This window comes from Lithobates pipiens, unplaced genomic scaffold (assembly GCF_037356315.1).
Source record: "Lithobates pipiens isolate NorthernLeopardFrog02 unplaced genomic scaffold, aLitPip1_a1.2 Scaffold_13, whole genome shotgun sequence".
Taxonomy (NCBI): domain Eukaryota; kingdom Metazoa; phylum Chordata; class Amphibia; order Anura; family Ranidae; genus Lithobates; species Lithobates pipiens.
Window position 1 is genome coordinate 339,715,050 of NW_027507718.1, and position 25,052 is coordinate 339,740,101.

The window sequence follows — 25,052 nt, forward strand, 5'->3', positions numbered from 1 at the left end:
TTAATTTTATATATATCTCAAAATTCCATATATCAAAATTCCTTAAAGCACAGAGGGTCTTAATTCATTACCCTGTAGATTTTAAACTAACGATCAAAGTATGAGCTTATTTCAGATACATGTCTATCAACGATTATAACTGTACATCAGATATAATAATATCTTAATAGATATTTTTGACCCCTTGAAATTGTTTTCCCACAATTTGGCCCACTGTTTCCTTTCAGTTTGTATGCCTGTTAACACTATATACCAGGGATATGCAATTAGCGAGCCTCCAACTGTTGCAGAACTACAAGTCCCATGAGGCATAGAAAGACTCTGACAGCCACAAGCATGACACCCAGAGGCAGAGGCATGATGGGAGTTTTGCAACAGCTGGAGGTCCGCTAATTGCATATCCCTGCTATATACTATTGTTTAAAAAAAAAAAAAACATTACCCAGACTTTTTGGGGCACTGCATTTTGGTTTAATGTACTACAGAAATGTTAAAATATACCTTTGTCCATGCAAACTAAGTAGATCTCACCCTCAAATAATAATAACATAACAGTAAATACTGGAGAGGGTTAAGGTACAATGTTAAGGAGATCTCTAGTATTAGTTTGTGATCACAGGATATTGAACCAGCACAGACTTTCCTTTAACAAATATTTAGCACATTACAAATATTCTTGCAATTTACACTTCCCACAGTTCTCTATTCTATTTTATTAAGCAAACTTTCTTTTCAGTACAAGTTCTCTAAATAATGCTGCCCTCAGTAGTCCTTTATAGACATGTATAGATATATATTCGTAATACTGCCCCAGACTGACCCCTTCCCTGTTCTGTGCTATGCTGGGAATGTAGAATGTGTACATCTCAACTATTTCACAAGTAACTTGAGAGACCTACAGAAAGATTGTCAACCCCTTCTGCAAGCTCTAAGTTTGCTTCCCAGCTCAATGACAAATGAAGAGACATTATGGTGCTATATATGTAACATTAAATTGGCAATCACAGGACTTTCACAGTTGCCAAGCATGTTGGTATTATTGGCTTATAAAAAGCTGCATGATGTGCAGGGTTTTACCAACATCAACACTATTATTTACTCATATTTTTTGTGCTGTTCAACAGCGCAAGCGAAACCTGCGATGAGTAAAATATGCAGGCTACCATTACTGACCTTCTCAGGAAAGTGCTGGTTGTCTGTTTTTTTCTTGAGTCACTGACCTAGAATGAGTATGTAGCAAAGGATTTCAGAGAGAAGTTAAAATTCCTTATCTGCAAATGTATTTACTGTACCAGGAAATATTGAAGCTATTGTATCAGCAGGACAGGCAGATAAGTAGCAAATAGGCAGATAATTAACACGTTTGGAAGCCGAGCACAGCAATGACAGACTACATATCTGTGCTTGGGAGAGTGATCTGTTAGAGGGTCATCTGGAGGCCATCTTTCCAGAGGAAAAGGTACCCGTGATGTTTGTGCCTGGGAGAGTGACCCGTTAGAGGGTCATGTGGAGGACATCTTTCCAGAGGAACGGGTGCCCCTGATGTTTGTGCCTGGGAGAGTGACCCGTTGGAGGGTCATGTAAAGGCCATCTTTCCAGAGGAACAGGTACCCCTGATGTTTGTGCCTGGAAGAGTGACCCATTGGAGCAGTGGTCATCAACCCTGTCCTCAGGGCCCACTAACAGGCCAGGTTTTATGTTTTACCTTGGAGAGATGCAGACTAGAATACTGCAATCACTGAGCAGCAAATTATATCACCTGGCATATATTTCAGTTATCTTGCAAACCTGGCCTCTTGGTGGGCCCTGAGGACAGGGTTGATGACCACTGCATTAGAGGGTCATGTGGAGGCCATGTTTGCAGAGGAACAGGTACCCCTAATGTTTGTGCCTGGGAGAGTGACCCATTAGAGGGTCATGTGGAGGCCATCTTTCAAGAGGAACAGGTGCCCCTCATGTTTTGCCGGTGAATGGAGATCTGCACACTTTTTTTCTACATACAATTTTACGTGGCCATGCTTTAATGAAATGACTTTCATGATGATATTGAACTTACTGTACACATGCTGACACTAGGATGAATTGTATGAAATAATTTGTTCTATTTGGGCTTCCCCTGTCCTGAAGAAGCGGCAAGACCCAAGATACGTGTAGATGTATGGGACACCCTGTAATGATCATGTATACTATATATGGTCTTAATTTTTGATCCATGTAATATCTTGTTGATTATCATATATTTGATTACAGTTATAATTATTGATAGGCATGTATTTAAAATACAGTGGCCATCATCTATATATAAAAAGGCTCCTTCCCTCCGGGATCGGTTGGCCCCTAGTGTTGTTGATCCCCCTACACAGTCAGATAATCATCTGTTTTCTTTCCTTTCTGGGTTCTATGCTTGCGGTAAGTGTACCGCGTGTAAGCATTCGAAGTGTAATATTAAAAAAACGAAAAAACGTTGTATCTTCAGCAACAAATAAAGAATATAAAATCCAGCAATTGATCACATGTGCCATGATTTGTGTTGTTTACATGCTTGAGTGCGAGTGTGGCCTACAATATATTGGTAGGACATCTAGGCCCCTCCATTTTAGATTAGACGAGCATGTGAACAACATCAAGAAGGGACTTAAAACTCACAATGTCTCCAGGCACTTTAAACTAGTCCATAACCAAAACTTTAGGGATTTGAAGTATTGGGGGATTGAAAAAGTTGTTAAACATTGGAGAGGCGGTCATTTTATATGCCAGCTCAGTCGTAGAGAGTCTCATTGAACACATGAAACAAAAGTTCTTGTGCCAACAGATTTGAATGTCGAATTTGACGTTAATTGCTTTATCTCAGATCGTTAAAATATTGTATTTGATTATATTTTTGCGTTTATGTTGATTATGTATATGTATGTAAATTAATGTGTATTTTCATTATTTTGGAAGTAAGATTCGGGTGGTCACATATGATTTTTAACATATGGACATTTTTGTTTTTTTATTATATTTTATTATTTTGAAATAATGAGGCAAGCTGTCCCTTTATAATAAATCTTGTGAGTACTTCTTAGTATTTTTTAATATTGAGTCATATTGTAATGGCCACTTATAAACGCCGGTATGTCTGCTGGCTTATGAGTCATAAAAAGCTATACCTTTGTGGACACCAATGACAGTATTGAAAGCAGTGGTGTTACTGTTTGTTTACTGTTGTCATGGTGTCACACAGGGCATCATTGCTTCGTGGTTTTAGAGCGGCTTAGCAGCGAGCCGGAAGTTCCGGCTGACTTGTTTACTGAGTTGCTACTGTTTTAAGCCGTCCTTAATAGACGGCGTCCTGGCAGAGTACAAATAGCGGGTGGTTGACGTCATCCCGTCACCGCTGATGAAGTCCCGCTCCCTGGGACGCAACGCGTACGGAACCACATGACTACGTGACGTCACCCACGTCCTCCGTTCACCTTCGTGGCTATTATGATTATTTTATCATTTCTGATCCTTAGCACTGGAGAACAGTGCAGATTAATGTAAGTGCAATATATTTTTAATAAATTCGTATTTACTTTACCATACGGAGAGCACTATTTGTACTATTATTACCATTGCATGTTCGCATGTTGGAATTCTGTGGAGCCTATTTTTGGATGTATGAGATCTACACTGCTCAGAAGTATATTCCTAGTGTTGCAGAAGTTAAAGTGGAACATTGCATTTACCCTTAGTTAAGGGGCTTCTTGTTTGATCCTATTGACACTCAGGGGTCCATCTTATGAGGTGAGCTGCTAGCACTCTTAATTGATGGAGGAGATCACTTGGTTGGAGAAAATGTCTCACACTGTGCTTGCTTACTGATAGGATCACCCTGTATGGACACTCGTTGGTGCTTTTATGGACTTTCCTTTTATGTTTATATATAATATAATATTTTTACATGTTTAATTGTCTTACACTGCACTGCTTTTTATTTATTTGACTGTAAGGATTTGATAAGTTGGTCCTCAGTGTTCAGCTGCTGTTTCGTGATATATTTATTGCTCTGATTGATTTTCTATTTTATGTATTTAAAATAAGCCCAAACTTTGATCACTAATTTTAACCTACATGGCAATGGCTTGAGACTCCCTGTGATTTAAGGAATTTTAATATATGGTTAAAAAAAAGTTAGAGCTATACTACGCATTACCACGACACACAAATGTGAAGCCTAAACCAAAAGAAACCCAAGATTTATTTATGCTAATTTGTATTTTTAATCCTTGTTCAAGTTCTGTCTGTATAAATGGCCTGTGCAGATATTATAGGGATACTTGATCCTTTGCTATACATAAGACTGAGTTTCAGCTAGTCCAGTAGCACAGTGAGTTATTAGGTGCAGGCTGTATCCTCGGAGCCCTATTTTGATGTAAATGTGATAGACACAAGCACAACTAGTTCAACCATGTAATGTCTTCTTGCCATGAAGAATAAAGGCAGTTTAGACAAAATAAGATGAAAAAGATCTTCTGTCTACCTATTTCCATTTCACAGGCCATTGCAATCTGCTGCTTACTAAATATTGCTTTTTATAGCCTATTCACTTCAATGAGCTATAAGGAGTCTTGCAGAGTAGTGCTTATTAATAAATATGTCCTTTTATCTTCAGATGAAGTCCTTTAATTTCTCTCTCGGAGCTTTAAACACTGGAGTGGTCTTGCTGTGGATACTGCTGATATTTTATGGCCATAGATCCAATGTAAAAGACTGCAGAAGCAAAAATTATAGGCCTTGAATCCATACAATATTAATGCTCTTTCTCACTGGGAAATTTCTTTGCGAGCAATAACGGCAAACATTCAGACAAATTATAAAGCAGCAGTGTGAAAAACTCTTGCAATATGCTATGTACTGGAATAAAAGCAAACCGAAATCTGTGCTGGTTCACACCAGTGAGTGGTGCGCGATTGCATGTGATTCGAACCGCACTGCAGTGCAAATCACATGCAATGTGCGATCGATCGAATTTCAGCCATACAGATAGTATGGCTGATATTGTATCGTATTCGGACCAAACTCGCACAGGACCCTTTTTTTGGTCCGTACCACAATCGGATCGCATGGGTGTTCACACCCATGTGATCCAATTCATGTCCAAACTGTCAGTTTGCAGTATGATATGTGAGCTGAAATCGGGATGTCATTAACAATGTATTGACACTCCCGGCAGTTTACATATGGCAGTGTGAACTGCTGTGCAAGTCAGGTGCGATGTGGGAACCCGCAGTGGATTCGCAGGGTTCCCACACAAGTGTGAACCGAGCCTGAGACATGGGCATATCTTAAAAAGAAACAGCTAACCTTTGAAATACTGTTTATATGTAACAAAAACACGCACATATCTATTTATTGCATGCATATCCTTTGTTACAAATGTTGACTATAGTCTTGGAGTCTATATATTAGAAAAGTTTTGCAAGTTCCCTAATCTTAAAGCTGTTTTTCAGTCAGTTCTGCAACAAATTAAAAGTCAGCAGCTACAAAAACTGTACCTGCCGACTTTTAACCACTTCAGCCCCAGAAGGATTTGCCCCCTTAATGACCAGGCCATTTTTTGCGATATGGCACTGCATTGATTTAACTGACAATCATGTGATGCTGTACCCAAACACAATTGACATCTTTTCCCCACAAAAAGAGCTTTCTTTTGGTGGTATTTGATCACCTTTGCGTTTTTTTTTTTTGCACTATAAACAAAAAAGCGAAAATTTTGAAAAAAAAAGAAAACATTTTATACTTTTTGCTATACTAAACATCCAAAGAAATGTAAAAAAATTAATTTCTTCATCAGTTTAGGCCGATATGTATTCTTCTACCTATTTTTGGTGAAAAAAATCGCAATAAGCGTATATTGATTGGTTTTTGTGCTAAAGCGTCTAGAAAATGGGGGATAGAGTTATGGCATTTTTATTATTATTATTTTTTTACTAGTAATAACGTGATCAGTGATTTTTAGGGGTACTGTGACATTATGTAGGACAGATCAGACACTTCCGACGCATTTTTGGGACCATTGACATATATACAGCGATCAGTGTTATAAAAATGCACTGATTACTGTGTAAATGTCATTGGTAGGGAAGGAGTTAACACTACGGGGTGATCAAGGGGTTAGATGTGTTCCCTAGGTGTATTTCTTACTGTGGAGGGATGGTAGTGACTAGAGGAGGAGACATATCACTGTTCCTACTTATGATCCTCCTGACAGAACAGGGATTTGTATGTTTACACATACAAATCTCCATTCTGGCTCTCGTGCCCACGATCGTGCATGGCTGGCGGTCGCATTGGGCCCCCCACTATGCAGCAGGCGTGCGCACACCTGCTGTAGCTGTTTAAAGGGCCAAAGTACAACTACGGTGATTTACGGGAGAGAGCCGACCGGCCACCGTATGACGGTGGCTGGTTGGCTAGTGGTAAATAAACATTTTACTCTCTTTGAGTCCCTGCCACCAGCATTTTAACTGTGGGCAGCTGGCTGTGACTCCTTGTGGCTTCACAGCCAGCTGCCCATTGTGCATGTGCAAGCCATGCTGCCCTTTGTAAACAGTCAAACTGCCTTCTGGGACCTGTGACATATCCCATATGGGAGTTGCAGGGAGGGAAGTGGGTAAGAACTTCTGCCCAGATCGCCTAGGTCAGTGATGGTGAACCTTGGCACTCCAGATGTTTTGGAACTACATTTCTCATGATGCTCAACTACACTGCAGAGTGCATGAGCATCATAGGAAATGTAGTTCCAAAACATCAGGGGTGCCAAGGTTCGCCATCACTGGCCTAGGTGATGTGAGCAGAAGTGGAAGCGGGTACTTAATGTTAACATTAAGTACCCGCTATTCCCCCCAAAATATGTTTCAAATATGGCGGGGGGAGGAGGAAGAGTGGGACCTCCCCTTTTGGGTGGAGTTCCACTTTAAGCCCTTTAACCTGATCAGGTAAAACAAAAGTTAATGCCAAAGCACAATTTTGCAACTTTGACATGTGTTAGTTAAACCGTATATCATCACAGCTACTTTGTGCATCCAGGTGGATTATATTACTTTAAAAAAAAAAAATGTACACACTTTTTTCTCTCTTTGCAAGGACAGCGAGATATACAATACAAAACACAGGGGCGGGCTTCACAGTGACTGATCATTGTGATAGCCAATCAGAGGTTAGCACAGTGATCATGTGACCTAAAATTCTGGGTCCTGATCATTAGTACAGGCCCGGGGCTCTCAGTGATACCCCAGGTTCTGTGCTGGGAGCGAGCCGTGCAGTACTCTCCCAGCACAAAGGGAGATACGCAAATATGCAGCGAAAAAAACTGAAAAAACCCAGTCCAGTGGAGAAGTATATTAGCGTATGCTCTGCACCAAGGGGTTAAATTTGGCATACTGGTTTTATGTTCACATAGCTCAAACAATTGTATGTAGTTTCTTGAAGCCCAATCACACACATTTTTTTAAATGCCCCCCCCCCCTCCCCCTTACCCAATACCTTTTCTCAGTTCCAAGATGTCCTCACTCTTTTGTGTTAAATGGTGCCCAGCATCACTAAACATTGAAAACTGAGGAAAGACTGGGAGTGCAGGGTGTAATTGCCCCACCATTATAGCACAATGCTTTGCATTCAGTACATTGATATAGAGGGTGGGGCTGATGTGATTATGTCAGTGCCACACTGTGCATCATCTAGGTTTGCCTACTGCTGGAGGAAGAGGAAGAGGACCAAGCATGTCATGTGGCTGACCAGAAGATATTTCAATAAAGTACAGGGTGGTGGAAGTACAGAGTCTGAAGTTGGGCTTTAAAGAGAAAAGGATGATAATATGGGGTCTGATTTATTTATTTATTTTTGTAGGTTTTTAAGCACTTAATCTCTTGTACCTGTATACACCTTATGGACCTGAGCAATTTTTATATTTCTGCTATGAGCCTGTTTATTCAGAAATAGCGTTGTCATTACATAAGATAACAAAGTAATACATGCTTTTTTTGGAACCAGCTAGACTTTCTGTTGGCAATATTGTCTTGCCTAAATAATTTTATTTTCTGTATTTTTTTTCTATTACCATAATTGGTTTTAAAAGGAATAGTTTTATGGTAGTCGTTGTAGTGTGAATTTTTTGCACAATTTGCCCTATTTAAAAACTTCAGCTCCGGAAGGTTTTACCCACTTCCCCACCAGGCCATGCTTTGCGATAGAGCACTGCATTGCTTTAACTGACAATTCCGTGGTCGCGTGACGCTGTACCCAAATAAAATTGGTGTCCTTTTCCCCACAAATAGAGATTTCTTTTTATTTTAATTGATCACCTCTGGGGGGTTTTTTCCGCTATAAACAAAAAAAGACCGACTATTCTGAAAAAAACATTTTTTTTTACATTATGCTATAAAACATTCTCAATAAAAATTTTTTAAAAAAATCAAAATTCTCCACCAATTTAGGCCAATTTTTATTCTGCTACACATTTTTGGTAAAAAAAAAAAAAATCCCAAAAAGTGTATATTGATTGGATTGCACAAAAGTTATAGCGTCCACAAACTATGGGATAGATTTAGGAACTTTTTGTCTTTTTTTATGTTTTTATTAGTAATGGCGGCGATCAGCGATTGTTAGCAGGACTGCGATATTGCAGTGGACAAATCTGATACTTGGTGACAGTTTTTGTGGACCAGTGACACCAATACCGTGATCAGTGCTAAAAAAAATGAACTGATGTATAAATTACACTAAAATGGTAATAATGGGCTGATGGCGCTACCTCAAACCTATTGTTTTGTGTTTATATCCAACTAATTCTTTCTATTATTCCAAATTCAACCATGTGCCACTACAAATCAGTTATATTCCTTACCCTAAAAAAGGTGAGCACGCACAGTTCTTCACTAACGTGATCGAACACTCAGTCAAAATCCCTAAAAAGCACCCACACTACATGTAAAATCCAAGGATCCCAAACAATATTCAAAATAATTTTGTGATAGTAATTTTTGTGATCCCAAAAAATATTAGTATACTACACAGCCGACTACCACACACAGTGTGCAAGACCCCTATTCGGGGGAGAGTTTACACTTATAATCGCACTGCGTTTGTGCAGTTCCTGTGCAATTGCTATCACTGTGCACAATTTATATTACCACTATAATACCCCGTGGATGGAAAAAATATATATTACAATGAAAGAACAAAAACCACCGAGACCATGAAAAATACAAAAAATAAGACAATAAAAAATATAAAAATAGAAAAGTCAAAGGCAGAAAAATAAAAAAATAGTAAATGTGCGGGGTGATTCCTAACCCCCTTGCGAATGTGAAAAATACAAAAACCTGAAAAAAGTGTAAATAAAATCCAAAAAATATCAATAGATTTATGTATCTATATATATAAGGTCCACAAGAAGTCTCTTATCATGTGCTTTCAACCATGCGATTATTCTTTTTCAAATAACAGGAAGGTGACTTTTGTGATTAAGCCTGCTTATTGGTGACTTCCGTGCTCGTTCCCCCTCAAGGGTCCCCACTCACCGAATCCACGCACCCCCTAGGGGGTATGTTGCCTGTAATCTGTGCTCCACTAGGTTGAGGATTCTTCTAATTAGCTCTGTCTTCAGCTGGTCTTCCCCAGGGTTTATTGGAAATGATGAGAGAAGGAGGCTTTGTTATCCGCCAGTGGGTCCTCAAGAAAGAAAAAATCTGCTCATGGTGTAGTATTCTCAATAACTGACCACTTGAGAGAAAGGGAAACGGGCTACAAAAAAGGTTCTTCAAAAATAGGCTTTCCCAAAATAATAGCTTCTGCAATGATTTATATACCTTATTAATATGTATATAGCAGAGGACTAATGATCACTCAAAATATGCTTTATTACAAAAATGTTATATAATTACAAAAAAGAGAGAGACAGATTTCGCATATGCTAAAAAATTAGTTTACAGTGCTTAGTGCAAAGAAACGCTTTTTTACAAAAATGTCCCTTTAAACCAGAAATGCGATCTACAGCAATTGCACTATAAGCCTGTAAATTTAGTATATATATATATACCAATAATGCATCTCAGAAAAGTTTAACAAAAAATGGCAAAAACAAAAATAAAATAAAATAAAAACCCGAACAGCAGAAAAATATTAAAAAATAAATAAAATAAAAAGTAAAAAATAAATACGTACATTACGTACACCACGTCACTTCCGGTGCGCCTGACCCGGTGGAGCGCAGTTGGAGCGCACGCCGTTCGAATAGGGGATTACCCTTGCGGATGGGCGAACCGGGCTGGTGCTAAAATTTCTTTCAAACCTCCGTCCATAGGAGGAATACTGCTTTATTAAGATAAGTAGTTTTGCATCCAGTGTATGGGAAGCCTGTAGTGCCTAAACAAACGGGACCCCCCAGAGAATTGGGTACTTAGGCTCCATACAACTGTGTATAGCGCTGGTTTGCACTAAAAAGGACTGTTGTTCTTAAGATATATTTTATTTTTTACTTTTTATTTTTTAATATTTTTCTGCTGTTCGGGTTTTTATTTTATTTTTGTTTTTGCCATTTTTTGTTAAACTTTTCTGAGATGCATTATTGGTATATATATATATACTAAATTTACAGGCTTATAGTGCAATTGCTGTAGATCGCATTTCTGGTTTAAAGGGACATTTTTGTAAAAAAGCGTTTCTTTGCACTAAGCACTGTAAACTAATTTTTTAGCATATGCGAAATCTGTCTCTCTCTTTTTTGTAATTATATAACATTTTTGTAATAAAGCATATTTTGAGTGATCATTAGTCCTCTGCTATATACATATTAATAAGGTATATAAATCATTGCAGAAGCTATTATTTTGGGAAAGCCTATTTTTGAAGAACCTTTTTTGTAGCCCGTTTCCCTTTCTCTCAAGTGGTCAGTTATTGAGAATACTACACCATGAGCAGATTTTTTCTTTCTTGAGGACCCACTGGCGGATAACAAAGCCTCCTTCTCTCATCATTTCCAATAAACCCTGGGGAAGACCAGCTGAAGACAGAGCTAATTAGAAGAATCCTCAACCTAGTGGAGCACAGATTACAGGCAACATATCCCCTAGGGGGTGCGTGGATTCGGTGAGTGGGGACCCTTGAGGGGGAACGAGCACAGAAGTCACCAATAAGCAGGCTTAATCACAAAAGTCACCTTCCTGTTATTTGAAAAAGAATAATCGCATGGTTGAAAGCACATGATAAGAGACTTCTTGTGGACCTTATATATATAGATACATAAATCTATTGATATTTTTTGGATTTTATTTACACTTTTTTCAGGTTTTTGTATTTTTCACATTCGCAAGGGGGTTAGGAATCACCCCGCACATTTACTATTTTTTTATTTTTCTGCCTTTGACTTTTCTATTTTTCTATTTTTTATTGTCTTATTTTTTGTATTTTTCATGGTCTCGGTGGTTTTTGTTCTTTCATTGTAATATATATTTTTTCCATCCACGGGGTATTATAGTGGTAATATAAATTGTGCACAGTGATAGCAATTGCACAGGAACTGCACAAACGCAGTGCGATTATAAGTGTAAACTCTCCCCCGAATAGGGGTCTTGCACACTGTGTGTGGTAGTCGGCTGTGTAGTATACTAATATTTTTTGGGATCACAAAAATTACTATCACAAAATTATTTTGAATATTGTTTGGGATCCTTGGATTTTACATGTAGTGTGGGTGCTTTTTAGGGATTTTGACTGAGTGTTCGATCACGTTAGTGAAGAACTGTGCGTGCTCACCTTTTTTAGGGTAAGGAGTATAACTGATTTGTAGTGGCACATGGTTGAATTTGGAATAATAGAAAGAATTAGTTGGATATAAACACAAAACAATAGGTTTGAGGTAGCGCCATCAGCCCATTATTACCATTTTACTTTTAAACATAACCTGGGTTTCAGATTGTGTTCTTAGGGAGGCAGCAACCTCATAGTGACTAATATAAATAGGTCCAACTTTTATATATGTATTTTCTACACTGCTATACCTCATAAAATACTGCAATTAGTAACACATTATCAATAGAGTCAGGGGGAGATACAGGCATTCACATATATCCCTGTGTGACTGTGACCTGTTCCATAAGCGCGGCCTTTCGTGTACAGTATAAATTACACTGACTGTGAAGGGGTTAACATCAGGGGCAATCAAAAGGTTAACTGTATTCCCTCTAACTTTTTTCACTGTGTGGGGGGTGGATGCACTGTTCCTGATTAGCAGGAATCACAGATATCTCTCTTCCTGTCCCGATAGGAGGATGATCTGCCTTGAGCCCTGCCACAGTAAATGTACGTGGGGCGGTCCTTAAGCACTGCTACTGTATGTCTGTATCCTTTCAGGCACTGTAAAACCACCTGCTAGTGATCTCTAAAGGATAGAAACCAGGTTTTGCCACAATATTCACCTTCATTCTGGAGCTGTCCTGTGACTGGACAGTGATGAGCTGATCTCTTTGTCACTCTAAAAAATTAATTTCATGATAATCTGTTTTTATCTGCTTAGAGTATTTAATCTTGAACTATTGAGCTATGTAAACAACAGGAATACAATAAATGGGTTAAAAGGTAAATGAGAAGCTTGTGAAAGGGGGCCCAGAGTTCTATCTTCTAGCTGTAAAAGAATGTAAATATCTTATATTAACATGACTTAAAAAAAAAAAAAATTAAATGTGAATTTTTAATCTTCCAAAAATAAATCAAGAAATTATATACAAAAGTACTATGCATTCCCTTTAAGGATAGATTAATTTTAGCTTTTCCATCATGTTGGTGAGCTTTACCCTTCCAATACATTGTAAATCCTCTTATTTTAAAATAAGCTTTGAATAAAAATGACTTGATGCATTTTCATTTCAGTGTGCTGTGGCTTAAAAATAACTTCCATGGCTATTTAATGGGTTTAAAAGAAAAGCGTTTTCACAAACTATTTTACTTCTTTATTTGCTTTTTTTTTTTTTTCAGGTAACTAAAAGGATTTTAGACTTTGTTTAAAATGGTAAAGAATTTATTGTGCTCTAAATGTAATGCATTTGTTTTAAATCATGCAACTATACTAGTAAAGTAAAGCATTTTTCTGAAATCTACTTCACATAATTTTTTTGCTAGGATGATGAAAGCTGAATAGGTATTATACTAGAATGATAGTTATATTATCCTGGATTTGGTGATAGGATGACGAAATTATTAATGAAGCATTACTATAATTACCTGCCCCACCAGCGATAACAGATCAAAACTGTCGCTCATGATTCTGTTCACATTGTTATCTTCTCTCACGGTCTTCTATTAGGCAGATGCTCCTGTTTCCTCCATTTTATTATTTTGTTTTTCTTAGTTTATGCAACTCATATACAGTGCATTTATTATTATTATTATTATTTTATATACACAGTTGTGCTCATAAGTTTCCATACCCTGGCAGAATTTATGATTTCTTGCCCATTTTTCTGAGAATACGAATGATAACACAAAAACTTTTATTTCACTCATGGTTAGTGTTTGGCTGAAGCCATTTATTATCAATCAACTGTGTTTACTCTTTTTAAATCATAATCACAACAGAAACTACCCAAATAACCCTGATCAAAAGTTTACATACCCCAGTTTTTAACCACTTACAATACAGAGCATTTTCACCCTGCCCAGGCCAATTTTAAGCTTTTAGTGCTTTAACATTTTAAATGACAATTGAGCGGTCATGCAACACTGTACCCAAATGAGCTTTCTTTTGGTGGTATTTCATCACCCCTCTGTTTTTATTTATTGCGCTATAAACAAAAAAAGAGAGACAATTTTGGAAAAAAACAAAACAATATTTTGTACTTTTTGCTATAATAAATATCCCAAATAATAAAACAAAACAAAAACTAATTCTTTCCTCAGTTTAGGCCGATATGTATTCGTCTACATATTTTTGGTAAAAAAAAATTGCAATAAGCGTATATTTATTGGTTTGCGCAAACATTATAACGCCTACAAAATAGGGGATAGATTTATGGCATTTTTATTTTTTTACTACCCTGTTTCCCCAAAAATAAGACCTAGTGTGATTGTCGGTGATGGCTGCAATTTAAGCCCTACCACCCAAAAAGGTCCTACCCTGTTTCCCCGAAAATAAGCCCTACCCTGAAAATAATACCTACAAGGACTTTAACTGGGGCTTATTTGGGGGTTAGGGCTTATATTGCAGCCATCACTGACAATCACGCTAGGTCTTATTTTCAGGGAAACAGGGTAGTAATAGTGGCGATCTGTGATTTTTATCATGACTGTGACATTGCGGCGGAGAGATTGGACACTTTTGACACTATTTTGGGATCACTGACATTTATACAGCAATCAGTGCTATAAATATGCACTGATTACTATGTAAATGTCACTGGCAGGGGAGGGGTTAACACTAGGGGGCGATGAAGGGGTTAAATGTGTTACCTAGGGAGTGATTCTAACTGTGGGGGGATGGGACTGACTAGGGGGGAGACCAATCGATGTTCCTATATACTAGGAACACACAATCTGTCTCCTCTCCCCTGACAGGACGTGGAGCTATGTGTTTACACACAGATCCACTTCCTTGCTCTGTCCCCAGCAATCGTGGGTGCCCGGTAGACATTGTGGCAGACATTGCGGAAGCCGGGCACTCACATTGGCTCCTGAGTGGCATGGTGGGCGCACGCGTGCTCCCCCTATATCATCAGGAAGCCGAGGACATCATATGATGCCACCCCGGATGGGAGATCCCACCTGCGGACATCATATTACAATATGTGGGCATTGAAGTGGTTAATACCATGTATTGCCCCATTTAACATCAATGACAGCTTGAAGTCCTTTGTGGTATTTGTGGATGAGGCTCTTTATCTTGTCAGATGGTAAAGCTGCCCTTCCCTCTTGGCAAAAAGCCTCCAGTTCCTGTAAATTTTTGGGCTGTCTTGCGTGAACTGCACGTTTGAGATATCCCCAGAGTGGCTCAATGATATTGAGGTCAGGAGACTGAGATGGCCACTCCAGAACCTTCACTTTATTCTGCTGTAGCCAATGACAGGTCGACTAGGCCTTGTGTTTTGGATCATTGTCATATTGGAATGTCAAAGTATGTCCCATTCACAGCTTCCTGGCTGATGAATGCAAATGCTCCTCCAGTATTTTTTGATAACATACTGCATTCATCTTACCATCAATTTTGACCAAATTTCCTGTACCTTTTATAGCTCACACATCCCCAAAACATCAGCGATCCACCTCCATGTTCCACAGTAGGAATGGTGTACCTTTTATCATAGGACTTGTTGACTCCTCTCCAAATGTATTGTAGTGTTTATGGTTGTGGCCAATAAGCTAAATGTTGGTCTCATCACTCCAAATGCCTTTGTGCCAGAAGGTTTGAGGCTTGTTTCTGTGCTGTTTGGCGTATTGTAAGGGAGATACTTTCTGGCATTTGCATAGTACTAGCTTTCTTCTGGCGACTCGACCATGCAGCCCATCTTTCTTCAGGTGCCTCCTTATTTTTCATCTTGAAACAGCTACACCACATGCTTTGAGAGAGTCCTGTATTTCACCTGTTATTTGTGGGGTTTTCTTTGCATCTCGAATAATTTTCCTGGCAGTTGGGGCTAAAATTTTAGTTGGTCTACCTGACCGTGGATTGGTTTCAACAGAACCCCTCATTTTCCACTTCTTAATTAGAGTTTGAATACTGCTGATTGGCATTCTCAATTCCTTGGATATCTTTTTATATCCCTTTCCTGTTTTATACAGTACAACTGCCTTTTCCCGCAGATCCTTTGACAATTCTTTTGCTTTCCCCATGACTCAGAATCCAGAAATGTCAGTGCAGCACTGTATGAAAGATGCAAGGGTCTGTCAGGAGTCCAGAAACGTATTGACCTTTTATGCACACACACTAATTACAAGCAAACAGATCACAGATGGGGATGATTACCTTTAATAGCCATTCAAAAACCTTTCTGTCAACTTGTGTGCATGTTATCAGGCCAAAATCACCAGGGTCTGTAAACTCTCTATTCTCAGAAAAATGGCCAAGAAATCATAAATTCTGCCAGGGTATGTAAACTTATGAGCACAACTGTGTGTGTGTGTGTGTGTATATATATATATATATATATATATATATATATATATATATATATATATATATATATATATATATATATATATAGTATCTCACAAAAGTGAGTACACTCCTCACATTTTTGTAAATATTTTATTATATCTTTTCATGTGACAATACTGAAGAAATGACACTTTGCTACAATGTAAAGTAGTGAGTGTACAGCTTGTATAAAAGTGTAAATTGTCTGTCCCCTCAAAATAACATAACACACAGCCATTAATGTCTAAACCGCGGACAACAACAGTGAGTACACCACTAAGTGAAAATGTCCGAAGTGGACCCAATTAGCAATTTTCCCTCCCCAGTGTCATGTGACTCATTAGTGTTACAAGGTGTGAATGGGGAGCAGGCATGTTAAATTTGGTGTTATCGCTCTCACTCTCGCCATACTGGTCACTGGAAGTTCAACATGGTACCTAATGGCAAAGAACTTTCTGAGGATCTGAAAAAAATAATTGTTGCTCTACATAAAGATGGCCTAGGCTATAAGAAGATTGCCAAGATCCTGAAACTGAGCTGCAGCACGGTGGCCAAGACCACACAGGGGTTTAACAGGACAGGTTCCACTCAGAACAGGCCTCGCCATGGTCGACCAAAGGAGTTGGGTGCACGTGCGCAGCATCATAACCAGAGGTTGTCTTTGGGAAATAGACATATGAATGCTGTCAGCATTGCTGCAGAGGTTGAAGCCTGTCAGTGCTCAGACCATACGCCGCACACTGCATCAAATTGATCTGCATAGCTGTCACCCCAGAAGGAAGCCTCTACTAAAGATGATGCACAAGAAATCCCGAAAACAGTTTGCTAAAGACAAGCAGACTAAGACATGGATTTCTGGAACCATGTCCTGGGGTCTGATGAAACCAAGATAAACTTATTTGGTTCAGATGGTGTCAAGCGTGTGTGGCGGCAACCTGGTGAGGAGTACAAAGACAAGTGTATCTTGCCTACAGTCAAGCATGGTGGTGGGAGTGTCATGGTCTGGGGCTGCATGAGTGCTTCCTGCACTGGGGAACTACAGTTCATTGAGGGAACCATGAATGCCAACACGTACTGTGACATACTGAAGAAGAGCATGATCCACTCCCTTTGGAGACTGGGCCACAGGGCAGTATTCCAACATAACAACCCCAAACACAACTCCAAGACAACTACTGCCTTGCTAAAGAAGCTGAGGGTAAAGGCGATGGACTGGCCAAGCATTTCTCCAGACCTAAACCCTATTGAGCATCTGTGGGGCATCCTCAAACCAAAGGTGGAGGAGTGCAAGGTCTATAACATCCACCAGGTCCAAGATGTCATCATGGAGGAATGGAAGAGGACTCCAGTGATAACCTGTGAAGATCTGGTGAACTCCATGCCTAAGAGAGTTAAGGCAGTGCTGGAAAATAATGGTGGCCACACAAAATATTCAAACTTTGGGCCCAATTTGGACATTTCCACTTAGAGGTGTACTCACTTTTGTTGCCAGTGGTTTAGATATTAATGGCTGTGTGTTGAGTTATTTTGAGGGGACAGCAAATGTACACTGTTATACAACCTGTACACTCACTACTTTACATTGTAGCAAAATGTAATTTCTTCAGTATTGGCACATGAAATACATAATGAAAAAATTACAAAAATGTGAGGGGTGTACTCACTTTTGTCAGATAGTGTGTGTGTATATATATATATATATATATATATATGCTATATAGTTAGTTGGAAAAAATTATATAGTTAATAAATCATGTCTGTAGTAATCGGTAAATTGTTTATTGCATTAAGTTACAATGTTCCCTCTCAGCTTTATGCACAAGTAGAGAAGAATTCTTTTTCTGTCCCTTCTGGCCACTATAACCTGTTCAGAACATTTATCTACATTTTTAATAAGTTAATCTATTACATCACTGTATTAGTAGGAATCACCCTCCTGGTGGCAGCCATCTGCTTCTAGCTCTGTGGAGAGACGCCACGTTATTAGCAACATTTATCACTTGCCTTGCAACTCTCAATCAAAGACGATTCATATAATTCTCCTTTGTGTGTTACCTGACAACCAGGCAAAGCCTATTAATATATTTATTAATGTAATACAAGTGATCACTTTTTAGACTCTTTAAAATTCCAAACTGGTAATAGATTATGGAAAAGCATGTGGAAACTTGGGCTAAAAATTGAAATGTGAGATTCCCATCCTTTTAATCATTTCCATGTACTTATATTATCCTGAATGTACGTAGATGTTGTACACACAGTCAGACATTCCGACGGAAAATGTCCGATCGGACCGTGTTGTCGGATAATACGACCGTGTGTGCGTTCCATCGGACTGTTTCCGTCGGAATATCCGACTGAAAACGTTTTAGAGCTGGACTATAAAATTTTCCGACAACATGATCCGATCGGACTTTGTCCGATCGTTTGTAGAGAATTCCGATCGGACAAAGTGCCACACATGCTCAGATCAAATTCCTAGACCAAAGCTATTGGCTACTAGCCTGAATGTAGTCCCGTCATAACAAAATAATGTCATCACGTTACGAACGATCGGATTTTCTGACAACTTTGTCCGACCGTGTGTCTGCAACACCAGTTTCGGACAAAATCCGTCAGACAAAATACGACGGATTTTGTTGTCGGAATGTCCGACCGTGTGTACAAGGGCTTAGACTGCTGAGAACCCTGTTTGGAAATAGGGCAGCAAAAAGTAAGGCACCTAGAGCAATGCCTAAATGGAAATAAGACTTGCTGCATTAAAGAACACCTGCCACTAAGTAGTCCAGACTGAGCATATGAAGCAAAAAAGCAAGTAGGGATTACTTTCCATGAAAACAACATGATATGGCCATAAGTGTGCGAGGGGGTGTGCCAGGTGCCAGATCCCCCACACAGCCCATCAAGGCACAGCCTATCTCCCTGCATACCCCCTGTGAGTTGAACATGTCACAATGTTTTATATGTACAACTAAAATAACCGTTTTACACTATTGGTGACTTTTCTCCTTCCCCTCGTCTTTTCCAGTGTGGGTTCCCTGATCCCTGAGAAGGCTGCCTGTTTCCAATGGATACCACAGACATTTCCCATTGACTTTTTGTCTTGCAGTCTTATTCAGACAGAGTATTTAGAGATAGAGATAGATATAGAGATATATATATATATATATATATATATGACACTACAAAGAGATGCTGGTAGATTAATTGGCTTCTGATTAAATTGGCCCTAGTATATGAATGTGAGTTAGGGACCTTAGATTGGAAGCTCCTTGAGGGTAGGGACCGATATGAATGTACAATGTATATGTAAAGTGATGTGTAAATTGACGGCGCTATATAAGTACCTTAAATAATAATATTATATAATTTTCTTTATATATAGGTGCTCAATTGTGTTACTTATTTTTATTTTTTACATTTATTCTCACTTTTATCTTTTTTCTCATTTAAACCAGTTAGGCTAGGGCAGTGCTGAGAATTTCTGTATGTTTGTTCTCTGGTGTGCCAGGTGTGCCTGGGCACAACCTAATCACTATGTTGGGTGCTGATTCCCCCTACTGCCGCCCCCACTTGTTAGCCACCATGCCCCAAAGGTGCTCCTGGCTTCCCTCCTCTCCCCCCTCAGAGAGCAGGGGAAAGGGCTACTAAATATGTAATTTACCGACCCCTTCCTTTTCTAAATGAACACTTGCTCACTGTGTCCATGTATAACGGAAGCATAGTAAACTGTGTTTACTATGCTTCAGTTTGTGAATGAACAGGAAGCCGCTCAGCACAGAGCACTTCCCATTCATTCACTGTCCAGTGCAGCTGAAGCTGCATATGTGTGTTTGAGCTTTGGGGTGCACACCCTAATACAATACGCTGTGCAAACCTATGGATATAGCAATTGGTAGATCCAGATATAAGGACAGCTGAAATGATATGCAAACCTCGATTTTTCCTTTAAAGTTGTTATTCGTCCTGCCCCCTCCAACCTCCTAAGTCTTTGTATTGGTTCTTTAATATGATGGGCAGACTCAATGATCAGTAGGGGACCTCGAAAGGTAGAAGGGTACAGGCTTTCAAATTATTTCTCAATAAAACCTTCAGAAAAAAAAAAAAAAACCTTTAGGTAAACTATTTCACAGAAAAAGCCAAAATTTCCTTATGAATCAATAGACTGGTTTAGCTGATCAATTTGACCCATGGTTTTTACTGAGGGTAACCCCTAAATATGTATTTTTATCATACACTCAGAGTTCATTGCCCAAGTGTTACAGGTTTACCTAAAGGTTTTTAAAAAATATATATATTTCTAAAGGTTTTATTGAGAAATAATTTGAAATTAAACTATGTCTTACTAAACATGCTTAACATTTAAAACTGAAATTTTATGTAATTTGTGGGGATGCATCACCATACACATTTATTATGTGTGATGCTGTGTATCCCACTACCTGCAGGTGATGGGATACATTCCATTATATAAAACTAATATGTATAGTGCTGCGTCCCAGAAAATAAAATATACTAAACTTCAACTTTAACAAATTTATTTGGAATACAGAGATTTGTACCAGTACTACTGGAAGGGTTTGCTGCCTTCCATGGGCTCTGCTTGCTGGTGGTTTGATCATCAAACAAATCTTACAGTAGCAATTCTTAGTCGAGAATTTTAGAAGTTTTTTCAAATAAGAAATCCCCGTAGCTTTGAGCTGCTTTAAGCCAAGGATCAAGCCGCCTGCATGGAGCGGTCCTGACAGTTTATTCCCATTGTGCTTTCTTTAATAAAACAGCTAGCTGTACAATGCTTTGAGATTGCGTCTCAGGGAAATCCTAGTGCTAACACCTTAAAATGAAGTAATCATGTACTTCATATGGGTCATGGAGAGATCAGCTGGTTAAGTAGCATTCTTTTTACAAAGTCAAACCCAAACCGTTTGACTTGATTGATAGTATTGCAACACCAATAAGTGCTCAAATACTCAGGGATCAAACATATCGAAAACAGCATATAAAGAGCTACATGCTAGTCAGCATTGTAAGACTAAAAGATCCAACCCATATGCCATCAAAAAATGGATCTGTCATACTCAGAAATATAACGTGCTTCACTTAAAGTGAACCTGTTTATAGTTTATAGACATTAAAAGTGTTTTTTTTTTTTTTTTTACATTTTCTTAACAAGCACAAAATAACTTTTAAACAAGCCATCCTTGACTTCTCTAGTTGAATTTAGCATGAAGTAGTCTATCCTTAAAGATGACAACAGTGACTGGAGTTGGGTTTCAGTTGGTTTCTAGCAGTTTACAGCACCATATGTTTGCATTAGAGGTCTGCCAGGATGCCAAGATTCTGCCTTACCCTGAAAAAAATGATGACAGAAGTTGTGATTCCAGTGCCTCTGCTGTAAATTTCGAAGAAAGACAATATATGTGTGTGATGATATTGGAAAGTTTAACCACTTGCCGATCAGGCCATAGCCGAATGAAGGCTACACAATGATGTCCTCCCAGAATCGTGCCTCCCGTGCGCCCCTGGAGTACGCAACTGAGAATGTCTGTGACTGTCGGGTCCTCTGGACCCGGCACATCACGGAAACGGGCTAAAGGGCCAATGACAGCAGCATCCAATGGCTGAGCGATCACTTGTCAACAAACCAAAGCATGTCCGGTTCAGCTCCTCCCTTCTCCTCACATCGATCAGTGTGTGCGGATTGGAGGGAGCCAGTGCAGCAGTGCTTGTGGGCTGGATTTGCCCACAGCACTGATCTGTGCCCATCCGTGCCTCATATATGCCCATACATGGCTCATCCATGCACATCCATGTCCATTCATGGCTCATTCATGTCCATTCATGGCTCAATAATGCTCATCAATGCCTCATCCATGCCCATCCATGGCTAGTCCATTTTCATGTGGCTAGGCTGTGTAAAAGTCTCATGCATGTGGCATACTCAGGAGGAGTAGTAGAATGTGTTTTGGGGTGTAGTTGCAAGTATGCATATGCTGTGTGTGAGAAATAATCTGTAATGACAATTTTGCAAAATATATATATATCTTTTAAATCTTAATTTTGCAAATAATTGTGCGAAAAAAATTACAACTTCAACAAACTTGCCATGTTTCTTACTCAATACCTTGGAATGTCTACTTTCCAAAAAGGGGTAATATGGGGGATATTTGTACTTTTCTGGCTTGTTAGTGTCTCGTGAAATGAGATAGGCTGTCAGTACATCAGGTGTGATCAGGTATGATATATTTTCAGTGATTGCTACTATAGCATCTAGGCTCTATAACTTTCACACAGACCCAATAAAATATACTTATTTTGGTTATTTTATAGATATGCAGCAGTATAACATTTGGCCAAACTTTATGAAGAAATTTTTTTTTTTTACAAAATGTTCTGTCTTTTTTCATTTATAGCGCAAAAAAACAACAACCCAGTGGTGATTAAACACCCCCAAAAGAAAGCTCTATTTTTGTGAAAAATTACAGCAATTTCATATGGGTACAATGCTGCATGACTGAGTAATTGTCATTCAAAATGTGAGAGCATTGAAAGCTAAAAATTGGTCTGGTTAGGAAGGGGGTTTAAGAGCCCAGTGGACAAGTGGTTAAATATGATAAAATTCCCAATATAAAGAAGTTACTCAAAAATTAAACTTGCTCAAAAATGTTACTTATCAGTAAAGATAGCCTTTTGTGGACAATGGCTGTCATGTGAACTTCATGAGACCCAGTTGTGCTACAGTCTTGTGGCAAATGAGGTCAGAAGACTGGAGTTGGCGAGAACCACAGAGTTTGACATTTCTTACCATTTCTATTGCACTTAAGTAGGGAGAGATAACACAAATGTAGTCACACAGTATATTTTTATGGACCAAGGTCTAGGTTTTTTTTAGAGTACCCCCCCTTGCATCAGGTTCCCCGGTCATCCCTTTTGCTTCAGGATACCAAGAGTCACTCCTTTTGCATCAGGGTTCCCATAGCCTTCTTAAAATCAGGGTTCCTACAGTCAATCCCCTTTACATCAGGGTCTCCGGAATCCCCCTCCTTACATCAGGATCCCCAGAGCCCCCCTCCTTACATCAAGGTTCCCAGAGCTCCCTCCTTACATAAGGGCCCCCAGAGTCACCCCCTTACATCAAGGTCCACTGGACTACACCCCATGCATCAGGGTCCCCATAGCCACCCTTATTTATATCAGAAATCCCTGACTCCCCCATCACCATAGTCTCTCCTTTTAAATCAGGGTCCCCAGAGACCCCCTTTCTTACATCAGGGTCTCCAAAGTCACCCCCTTTTACATCAGTGTTACCAGACCCACCTTACATCAGGGTCCCAGAGCCACCCCTTTCTTATATAGGGGTTCTCAGACCCCCCACCTTACATCAGAGTCCCCAGGAGCCACCCCTTTCTTATATAGGGGTTCCCAGACCTCCCCCCACCTTACATCAGGGTCCCCAGAGTAACTCCCTTTACATCAGGGTGTCCAGAGTCCCCTCCCTTGCATCAGGGTCCCCAGAGCTACTCTCCCTTACATCAGGGTCCCAAAAGTCACCCTTCTTGTATCAGGGTTCCCTTTGCCCCCCCAACATCAGAGTCCCCAGAGTTACCCCCTTTACATCAGAGTCCCCAGAGTCACTCCCCTGGACATCAGGGTCACTGAAAATCCCCCTCCTTATATCGGGGTCTCCAGAGCTTCCCTCATTACATTAGGATTTCCAGAGTCCCCCTCCTTACATCAGGGTCCCCAGAGTCACCCCCCAGCAACCAATCACAGTTGTTTATTGTGTACACATATCGATGCAGCTGACAGAGTGGAAATACAGGATGTACCTTGGCTTGGGGGGGGGGCAGAGCGCATTCAGTCCACAACCCCAGTACCCCCTAGATCCGGCCATGATTGTGCCTTACATATGCTATGTATATATTGATCTGAGTGGTTGCCTTTTTATTTTGCTATTTCTCACAATGTTATGCTGGCCATACATTATACCAAGGGTTGAAGGAAAGAAAATCACTCAGTTACCCCATTAACACTGTCAGTGTCAACATCAATGATCACTGCTACCAGCTATAGCTGGTGGCTGTAATCATATGAAAAAGACACAACAGGCTGGTTGTAGATGGTTATAGATCGACTTCAAAATAACCAGCCTGCCTGTAGATGGATTGAAATCTGGATCTGTCTATGGACAGCTTTAGTGGCTTAGCTGTTACGCTGACTTACGGTGACTTACGGATCAAATATGTTTTGAGTCATTAATCTGGATAAAGTATGTCAATCAGGGAAGACAGAAAAAAACTATTCTCATTGCCATACATTTTTTTCTGGTCAGAGGCTCAAAGATTCAAAGATTAAAGTATCGGCATTACAGCCGGGCAACTGTGTATTTAAAGGGAAGGTCAGCATGGGCATGTCTCTCTCATGACAGGTTTTCTTAAAGGATGCAGGTAATGGTATGTTGTTTTCTTTATGAGCAAACAACTTTTTTTCTGGTGATCTCTTTTAGATTAAAGAGGAAGTAAAGGGAAAAAAAATAAAAATAAAAAACACACCCTGCAAGGCAAAGGCATAATGAGCTAGAATGCATAGCATACTAGCTCATTATGAATAACTTACCTGAGAATGAAGCCCCCGAAGCGGTCCTCCGTCTTCCTCTTCGCCGCTGCCATGGATCCCAGAGCGACTTCTGGGTCTCGCGGCTCCGGCGCTGTGATTCGCCGAAGCCGCGATGATGTCACTCCCGCGCATGCGCACGGGAGCCGACACATCGCGGCATATCGCTGCGATCTGCGGCCTGCCCAGTGCGCCTGCGCGCCGCTGTCTACGGTGCATGCGCCGTAGACAGCAGTGGCTGTCTTCGGGTAAATATCTCCTAAACCGTATAGGTTTAGGAGATATTTCT

General features: G+C 39.6%; 1 protein-coding gene across 4 annotated transcripts in view; it reads left to right on the forward strand.

The window, feature by feature from the left end:
- Positions 1 to 25,052, forward strand: part of FHIP1A (FHF complex subunit HOOK interacting protein 1A) — a 362,353-nt gene that overhangs the window by 279,867 nt on the left and 57,434 nt on the right. The window lies entirely within an intron of this gene.